Genomic DNA, 9,162 nt, shown 5'->3' with positions numbered 1-9,162 from the left:
TCCAGAAGGGTCATAAATATCAGGAGATTTAAGCCCTGAAATATGGTTTGTGTGCTCTTCAATATCAAGTTGTTTCTCTAACAAGTGTTGGAATTGGGCCCAGACATTGGCTTTTTTATACCTGAGCCTGTCTGGTAACAATCACCATACATTTCCTCTGTTGAACCTCTTCTTTCCTTGCCCAATAAACTCTAATGGGGATTTTGGCTTATGGGATGGTTGATGGCAGCCCTGCTTTTATTTCTTTTATCAGGGCAAGGGGGCCAAGGAGTTGGATGAGGGAGAACCCAGAATGGGAGCAGGGCAAAATTCCCATCTAATTTCCCTTTGGCTCCATGAGGAGTCTGTGTGTGAAACACTGCCAGTAGGAGGAGAGTTATTTGTATTCGAGTGTGAGCTGCACAGTAGCCAGAAGGACCATGGCTGATGCATAGTTTATGAGCATGCATACACACAGCGTAGGTGTTCATGTACATGCTGGAAAACCCTCTACATGAGTGGACAAGGGAGTACAAGCACACCCACACCACCATTCCACATGTCTGCATACACACTAATGGCCAGGAGAAAAGTGCTCCGCACATGTGATCGTACATCCCAGATTGAGGGAGGCCATTCAGGAGAAGGAAAAAGAAAATTATGATGCAAAAGAGAAATGAAACCTCAAGTCCTGCTCTGTCAGCATTAATTAGAGTGTAAGAAATGGAATTTGGACAGACTGACTCCTGTGGCCTACCAACAGCCGAAATGTCCAAAGGCCTCTGATTCTCTGGCTGGTGATTGAACTTGGGCGGCTTTTTCTGAGTAAGTGTTCTCAGTCCTTCCATCCAGGAGTCCCTGTGATGGATTTCCACAGCTGATCTGTAAAGCAGAAGCCCTTTTCATTCCTTCATCCACTCAATTTCTCTTCCTGGAAGGTCTCTCCCCCTATTTGTGACACAGGGTTTATCCTGAGATTGGTTTGGATGTTTTAGGGTGGGGGTATTTATGTTAATACCAGAGATGGTAAGATAAGAAAAGACATAGAGATGAGAGGTCAGATAACATGTGGAAAAGAAACATCCTTTGTAGGTGTTATTCAGTTAGAGCCAGGGGAATTTGTTCTGCTAAGAGCTCTGAATACATTTTTTATTATTCTCTTTATTTTTAGGACTTTTGTTTGCTTTTGATTTGTTTTATTTTGCTGGGGGTCAGGCATCAAGGTGAGGTTTGCCTTTTCCACACATCATTTTCAGGTTTTGGATGATGCAAAAGTATACACTCAGTGTGGACCAGTATAGACCTTCACATCCTGATTTTATAGGGTGAGATGCTCTGTGCTGAGCTTAAGTCATCTTGGTTATTATCCTTTCACACTGGCAACTATGGCCCTTCCAGGTAAGAAAGGCAGGACCTGGATAAGACCGGTTTTAACAATCCACGACTCTAGGAGAAAAGAATACCTAATGTTCTTTGCAGTTTAAACAGTTCATAGTTTCTGCACATGAATCTTTCAAATGTGCTGCATGAGAAAACACCTACATTCCAAGAAAAACAAGCCTTTGTTATATTGTTCTTTGTTCCTTTCTTTCATCTGTAATTCCATGCATCCTCAGGGCTTCATGTAAGTCAGCCTTTTCCTGACCACCTGTAGCCTCCTAATTGGTTGAATTATTTCCACCAAGAGTTGCTCTCCTCCTTGGAGTATGCCAATTAGAGAACTTGTCACCCTGTAATAATTGCTCTTTTAACCGCCTCTCTCCCCAGATACCCTGTGCGAGTTAATGGAATGAAAGCAATTCCTGTCACTTCCTTTATCATTGTTTTTTCCAGGTCCTATCTTGGACTGGAAGTGTGGAGGGTTTGGTGATGCTGATTGTTGCTAATGCCACCTTTCTGGCTACAGGCTGAACACTGATTGAGTGAGCTTCTCCAATCCTACTTGAAGAAGGCAAGTTACTTTTTTAAAATGACCATTTTAGAAGACAGTGACCACTCAGACCATCAAGGATCAGAGCTGAATGTGCTCTTCAAAGATGCCAAATCAATCTGTACCAGGGACTGAGGATTCTCCAGCTCTTTTCCTAACTGGATGGCATCTTGGAAGGTGGGGTCTCACTATGTGTAATAATCTCTTCAAGTGACTCTCATGTGCTCTAAACTTTGAGGAGAACAGATGTGGATGCTTTTAATTAGAGAACTTTCATAAGCATTAGTATATTTTTCTTTCAAAGCAACTTTGTGAGGTAGAAAGTGTTATTCCTATTTGTTGAAGATAAACAATGCCAATCCAAGTCTTTGCTTTTCAAGCCTGATATAACCAGCTGTTCATATTATTTTGTAAAGTACTGGTTCACCTCAGTATTATATGAGGTCATTTCTAAATTCACTTGAAAATGATGTCTTTCTCATCCATTAAAGTTTATGAAATTTTGGCCTATTTGAGAGAGGGTGGTATGTGTTGAATAACTGTTACTAATGAGCCCAAATTCAGATGCTTAGGAGGTGAATTTTCACCCTATGTCACACTTTTTGGAGCTGCTTTTTTGATTTTGATTGTGGCAAAAATATCTAGCATGTTTCTACCCTGTTCAAGGATTTTGAATTGTACGATGTACTATTGTTAATTATGAATACAGTGTGTGCAGCAAAATCCATCTTGCACTCCCTTTTGATGGCCTTGTTCATTTATTCATTCATACCATGTTTTGAGAATACCTACCATGAACCAGATGCTGTAGTAGATATTAGTTTTATAGCAGAGAACAAAATAATTACCAGCTTTTCCCTCATGGAGCCAACAGTATGCTAGCAGAAGTAGTCATTACATAATGATTTCTTATTTTCAAAGATTATTCTAGCCAGTGTATGAAGTACAGGTTGTAAAGGCCAAGACTAGAGTTAATAATCCCAATCATTGTGGGCATTTTAATGATCCAGACTTGTGGACCATATGAGGCAACAGAAACACAAAGAAATGGACAGATGCCAGCTATATCTGTGGTATTTCCTTCTTCCTCTGTCTCCACTTAGTACCAGACATATCTTCAATCGGTTACAGCCCCCACATCGACATGCTCAACAATCACTTACCACCCAATCACCACCACCACCACCACCACCACCACCTCTGGCATGAGGACACCCGACCCACAGCTGTGCTTCCATCAACAGTCGTGACTACATCTGACCTCACATCCACACCACCACTTCAGATGAGATCCCCTGTTGAACTCAGGACCATGCCCTTTATGCGCTCTCTAACAACCCTGAGCTCCCTTCCTGAGGAAGACACCATACTACTTACCCTTGAGCCTTCCACCAAAGGGCCCATCCTCACTGTAGGTACCTGATTCAATTGGCCAGTCTTCCTCTTCTGCTGCTGAGATGTACTTTTGATCCCTTGACCCTAGTGACTTGTTCTAAGGTATATATGTGTGTGTGTGTGTATGAGTTTGCAGGGTTGTATAACAAATAGCACAGACTGGGCAGCTTAAACAACAGAAGTTTCAGTTCATTTAAGTTGCTCAGTCATGTCTGACTCTTTGTGACCCATTGAATTGCAGCATGCCAGGCCTCCCTGTCCATCACCAACTCCCGGAGTTCACTCAAACTCACGTCCATCGAGTCAGTGATGCCATCCAGCCATCTCATCCTCTGTCATCCCCTTTTCTTCCTGCCCCCAATCCCTCCCCACATCAGAGTCTTTTCCAATGAGTCAACTCTTCGCATGAGGTGGCCAAAGTACTGGAGTTTCAGCTTTAGCATCATTCCTTCCAAAGAACACCCAGGACTGATCTCCTTTAGAATGGACTGGTTGGATCTCCTTGTAGTCCAAGGGACTCTCAAGAGTCTTCTCCAACACCACAGTTCAAAAGCATCAATTCTTCGGTGTTCAGCCTTCTTCACAGTCCAACATTCACATCCATACATGAACACTGGAAAAACCATAGCCTTGACAAAGGTCGATGGACCTTTGTCGGCAAAGTGATGTCTCTGCTTTTGAATATGCTATCTAGGTTGGTCATAACTTTCCTTCCAAGGAGTAAGCGTCTTTTAATTCCATGGCTGCAGTCACCATTTGCAGTGATTTTGGAGCCCCCCCCAAAATAAAGTCTGACACTGTTTCCACTGTTTCCCCATCTGGTTCCCATGAAGTGATCGGACCAGATGCCATGATCTTCGTTTTCTGAATGTTGAGCTTTAAGCCAACTTTTTCACTCTTCACTTTCACTTTCATCAAGAGGCTTTTTAGTTTCTCTTCACTTTCTGCCATAAGGGTGGTGTCATCTGCATATCTGAGGTTATTGATATTTCTCCCCGCAACCTTGATTCCAGCTTGTGCTTCTTCCAGCCCAGCATTTCTCATGATGTACTCTGCATATAAGTTAAATAAGTAGGGTGACAATATACAACCTTGATGAATTCCTTTCCCTATTTGGAACCAGTCTGTTGTTCCATGTCCAGTTCTATTTCAAGTCTGCTGCTGCTGCTGCTAAGTTGCTTCAGTCATGTCCAACTCTGCGCGACCCCATAGACAGCAGCCCACCAGGCTCCTCTGTCCACGGGATTTCAAGTCTAGCCATAGTGAAATACACACACACACACACACACATATCACTCAAAATCCTTGGGTTGCTGCATTGTCTCATTGTTAGCCCTGTTTTTTAAAGTTATTTTTAGAGAGAATATTTTTATGTTTTGATATGATGATATACATATTTAAAGAGTTTAAATAATACAAAAAAACACATGCAAACCTGAAATTCTTGTTAATCCAAAGTGTCTTGCAGCTATCACCACTGATAATCTCCTCTGCCTGAAATTCCTTCTATCCCACCCCAATCCTCTCCGATGTTCCTTAGTTGTAGACTTAGAGAGTGACCTTGACTCTCTCCTTCTGCCTTTAAGATGGAGCTAGGATTCTTTCCTACCACCCCCAGTGTTCTGTCCTTTCCCTGTCACATCTTATCACAATGTGTTCTGTTGTCTGTTAACTTGCTTGTCTCCCACTAGGAAGCACTAGCCTGTGAGCTTATTGAAGACAAGAACATTTGGGTAACTCTGCAGCCTGGCACACAGCAATATATAGTTCAGAGGTTGACAATTCTTTACTGTTAAGACTGGATAGTAACCATTTTTGGCTGTGTGGATCATACTGTATACAGATGATATATCTGTATACAGATACATACAGATCACATCTGTCACATTTATTCAACTCTGCCATTGCAGTTTGAAAGCAGTCACAGACAATAGATAAACACACGGGCATGGTTGTGTTGCAGTAAAGCTGTGTTGCAACTTTATTTATAAAGCTGGATGTGGTCCATGGTCCACAGTTTGCCAACCCTCGCTATACCTGATGAAGAAACAAACAAATAAAAGTGAATGAGTGGGATTACATTTAACCAGAGAGAAATTACTGGCTACCAGAAAGAGCCATTTATCCAAAAACTTGGATTCTATTTTCTCCTATTACTTAAAAGTCTTGTATGTCTATGTCCTTCAGGATCTTGTCATTAAAATGGGACCTGATAATGCTGCCTCTGCTTAAAGTTTTGAAACTTTCAGGTCCTTAAGTGTAAAAAATCTGTCTTTACTCCCAGTGCCCAGAACCTAGAAGAATTCCCACATGCCTAAAGTGAAATAGGTGACAATAGTTGGTGCAAGTCAGGTGTTGAGTGAGGGGATTCCCAGGTGGCTCAATGGTAAAGAATCTGCCTGCCAGTGAAGGAGACCTGGGTTCGATGCTTGGATCAGGAAGATACCCTGGAGAAGGAAATGGCAACCTCCTCCAGTATTCTTTCCTGGGAGATCCCATGGACAGAGGAACCTGGTGGGCTACAGTCCATAGGGTTACAAAAGAGTCCCTCACTACTTAGTGACTAAACCAACAAGCAAGGCATTTAGTGAAGCAGGTTATTGGACCAGATAATAGTTAAATTCTTAAGACTGGGAAAAGTTTAGTCATCCAGCCACATCACCACATGTGGATGCCCTTCTAGGTTTAGACTTGGGGTCTTTTGATTCCTAATGATGGAAAACTCAAAACAATGCTGAACCTGGAAGCGATTGTATTGGCATAATTAGTAGACCTTGTTGCAGGGGCTCAAACCATGTCAGAGAACCGGGATTTCTCTATGTCTCCACTTGCCTTCTGCCTGAATGGCTCTCTTGTAGGCATACTTCACCCACTGGCGGCACAATGAGCAACATTGGTTTCAGGCTTATGTCCATGCCGTTCAAAGCCCAGTGAAAAACAGGGAAAGTCCCTGTTTCTCAACTGCGCCTGTAAATGTGAGAAGACTGTGTATCCTTGCCTTTGTTTGGGTTACCTCTCCATCCTTGAGCCAATCACCACAAATGAAATCAATGCCAGCTGAACTTTGTTGACTGAGAAGGAGGGAGAATTGGTTCTCTAGAAGCAAACTGCATGCACAGAGAGAAGGTGGCAAACACACGAAGTGTCTAGGACTACTATGGCCCCTCCCCAGAATAGTAGACTTTTGTACAATGATATGAATTAACCATCCAGTATTAGGATATTTGTGAATTCCCTGAAGTCTGTCCACTGACCTTATCTTTGGAAGAGAAGACAACCAAGTTTAGTCCATGTTTCCAGTGTGTGACCCCTTCCAGATACCACATTACTGTTAACATTTTCATGTCTAAAACAAAGGTATATGTACTTCTTTATAAATAAACAATGTATTTTACAACAGCTTGAGGTTCACAGAAAACTCCTGAAGAGTGTGCAGGGAGTTCCCATATACCCAATACCTACTTTCCCCAATTGTTAATATCTTCCACAAGTGTGGTTATTTGTGACAATTATTGAACGAACATTGATAATTATTATTACCCAAAGTCCAAAGATTTCCTTAGTTTTTACTTAATGGCCATTTCCTCTTCCAGGATTCCATTCAGAATACCACATTGCATTCAGTCATCATATTTTCATAGGTTCCTCTTAGCTGTAAGTTCTTTGAACCTTCCGTATTTTTGATGACCTTGACAGAACTTTTGTAGAAAACCCCTCAATTTGGTTGTGTCTGATAGTTTCCTTGTATCTAGACTTAGGTTGTGGGTTCTGGGAGGAGGCTGCAGAGTAAAAGCTCCATTTACCTCCCATCTCTCAAGCTATCACCATGACTTATCTCTGTTGACATTGATCTTGACTGCCTGCTTCAAACAGTGTTTGCCAGGTTTCTCCACTGCAAAGTTAGTCTTTTTCTCTCCCTCTCCATTCTGTATTTTTAGGGAAGAAAATTACTGTGTCCTGCCCACACATTAGGAAGGGAGTTTTGCTTCACCTCCTTGGGGAGGGAGTATCTACATCAATTATTTGGAATTCTGGGAAGATTTGTCTCTTCTCCCCAACGTATGTATTGATTCAATTATTTATTGTGTCAGTATGGAATCATAGGATTTATTGTCTACTTTGCATTATAATCCAGTACTACATTATTTTTTATTGTTCAGATTGTTCCAGCTCTGGTCATTGGGAGCTCTTTCTGTTGTCTCCTCTGTCCCTTTAATAATCCTACTGTTAAATTATGGATTTTCCCCAACATTCCATACTTCCTAGCATTGCAAGATGTTCCAAACTCATCTCAAGTATTTGCCTCAGGCCCAGAATCAGCCATTTTTCCAAGGTGCTCTATTTACTGTTGTTGGAGAGCAGTGTTGGAAACTAAGATCTAGGTGCTAAATATGCTCAATATTTCTATTTAAAAAATGTGTTAAAAATAATATAAATAACTTATTCTAAATTTTTTAAGGCTTACTAATAAAAAAATATAATAAATTGTTTTCCTAAGTCTTTTCATAAAATTTTAAATCCTTAGTTTTCTCTCTCTGTTTTTTACCTCGATTTTAGTAATAATGTGCTTATGTTGGTATTCTTTAGTCAATTTGGACATTAGCTAGTGGCATCCTATAAGGGCAAATAGTATTTGACTCTCTGCCACCACCACCCTACTTTCTGTCTGCCCATTTCCCCAATGTCATCAAATTACAATTTTGTATTAAACCTGTAGTCAGAGTTTTTATTTTCATGACCATCATTTCCCCACGAATTCTGAAAGCAATCCTGCATTATTTTCTAGCTTGTCTATTTAGAAGACCAATGCCGTTCTGACTCTATGTCCTTTCAGTGAGTATCTTTTTGTTTGTTTTCACTCTGGAGACTTTTAATATCTTTCCTTATGTCTAATATTCTTCTATTTCATGATAATGTACTATTTCTGTGGGGATCTTTTTATTCCTGAAGTTTAGCATTTGGTTGGCCCTCCCAGTCTAGAGACTCATTTTTTTTTTTTTTTTTAGTATAAGAATTAATAGTTTCTTCCTCTCTATTTTCTGTTTTAATATTCTGAAACACACCCAGCCATTTGACTTTGTAGATAGGTTGTATTTTCTAGAAAGTTTCCTCAATGTCATTTTTCAAAGCCTGTCATAAAATTTTGGAGTAAGTATAATCTTAATTATTAACAGCTCTTATTTTTCTCTGACTTTTCTTTTTAATAGTTTTTCTGTTTCCTCCTTTATTTCTTGGGTGATACTCATTTGGGTTTTTGTTTGTTTATTTATTTGCTTGTTTGCTTATTTTCTTCTACTCTCATAGAATGGGAAAGACTAGAGATCTCTTCAAGAAAATTAGAGCTACCAAGGGAACATTTCATGCAAAGATGGGCTTGATAAAGGACAGAAATGGTATGGACTTAACAGAAGCAGAAGATATTAAGAAGAGGTGGCAATAATACACAGAAGAACTGTACAAAGAAGATCTTCCTGACACGGATAATCATGATAGTGTGATCATTCACACTCACCTAGAGCCAGACATCCTGGAATGTGAAGTCAAGTGGGTCTTAGGAAGCATCAGTACAAACAAAGCTAGTGGAGGTGATGGAATTCCAGTTGAGCTATTTCAAATCCTAAAAGATGATGCTGTGAAACTGCTGCACTCAATATGTCAGCAAATTTGGAAAACTCAGCAGTGGCCACAGGACTGGAAAAGGTCCGTTTTCATTCCAATCCTAAAGAAAGGCAATGCCAAAGAATGCTCAAACTACCGCACAATTGTACTCATCTCACACACTAGTTAAGTAATGCTCAAAATTCTCCAAGCCAGGCTTCAGCAATACATGAACAATGAACTTCCAGATGTTCAAGCTG

This window comes from Bos indicus, chromosome 7 (genome assembly GCF_029378745.1).
Source record: "Bos indicus isolate NIAB-ARS_2022 breed Sahiwal x Tharparkar chromosome 7, NIAB-ARS_B.indTharparkar_mat_pri_1.0, whole genome shotgun sequence".
NCBI lineage: Eukaryota > Metazoa > Chordata > Mammalia > Artiodactyla > Bovidae > Bos > Bos indicus.
Note: the sequence above shows the minus strand (reverse complement) of the source record.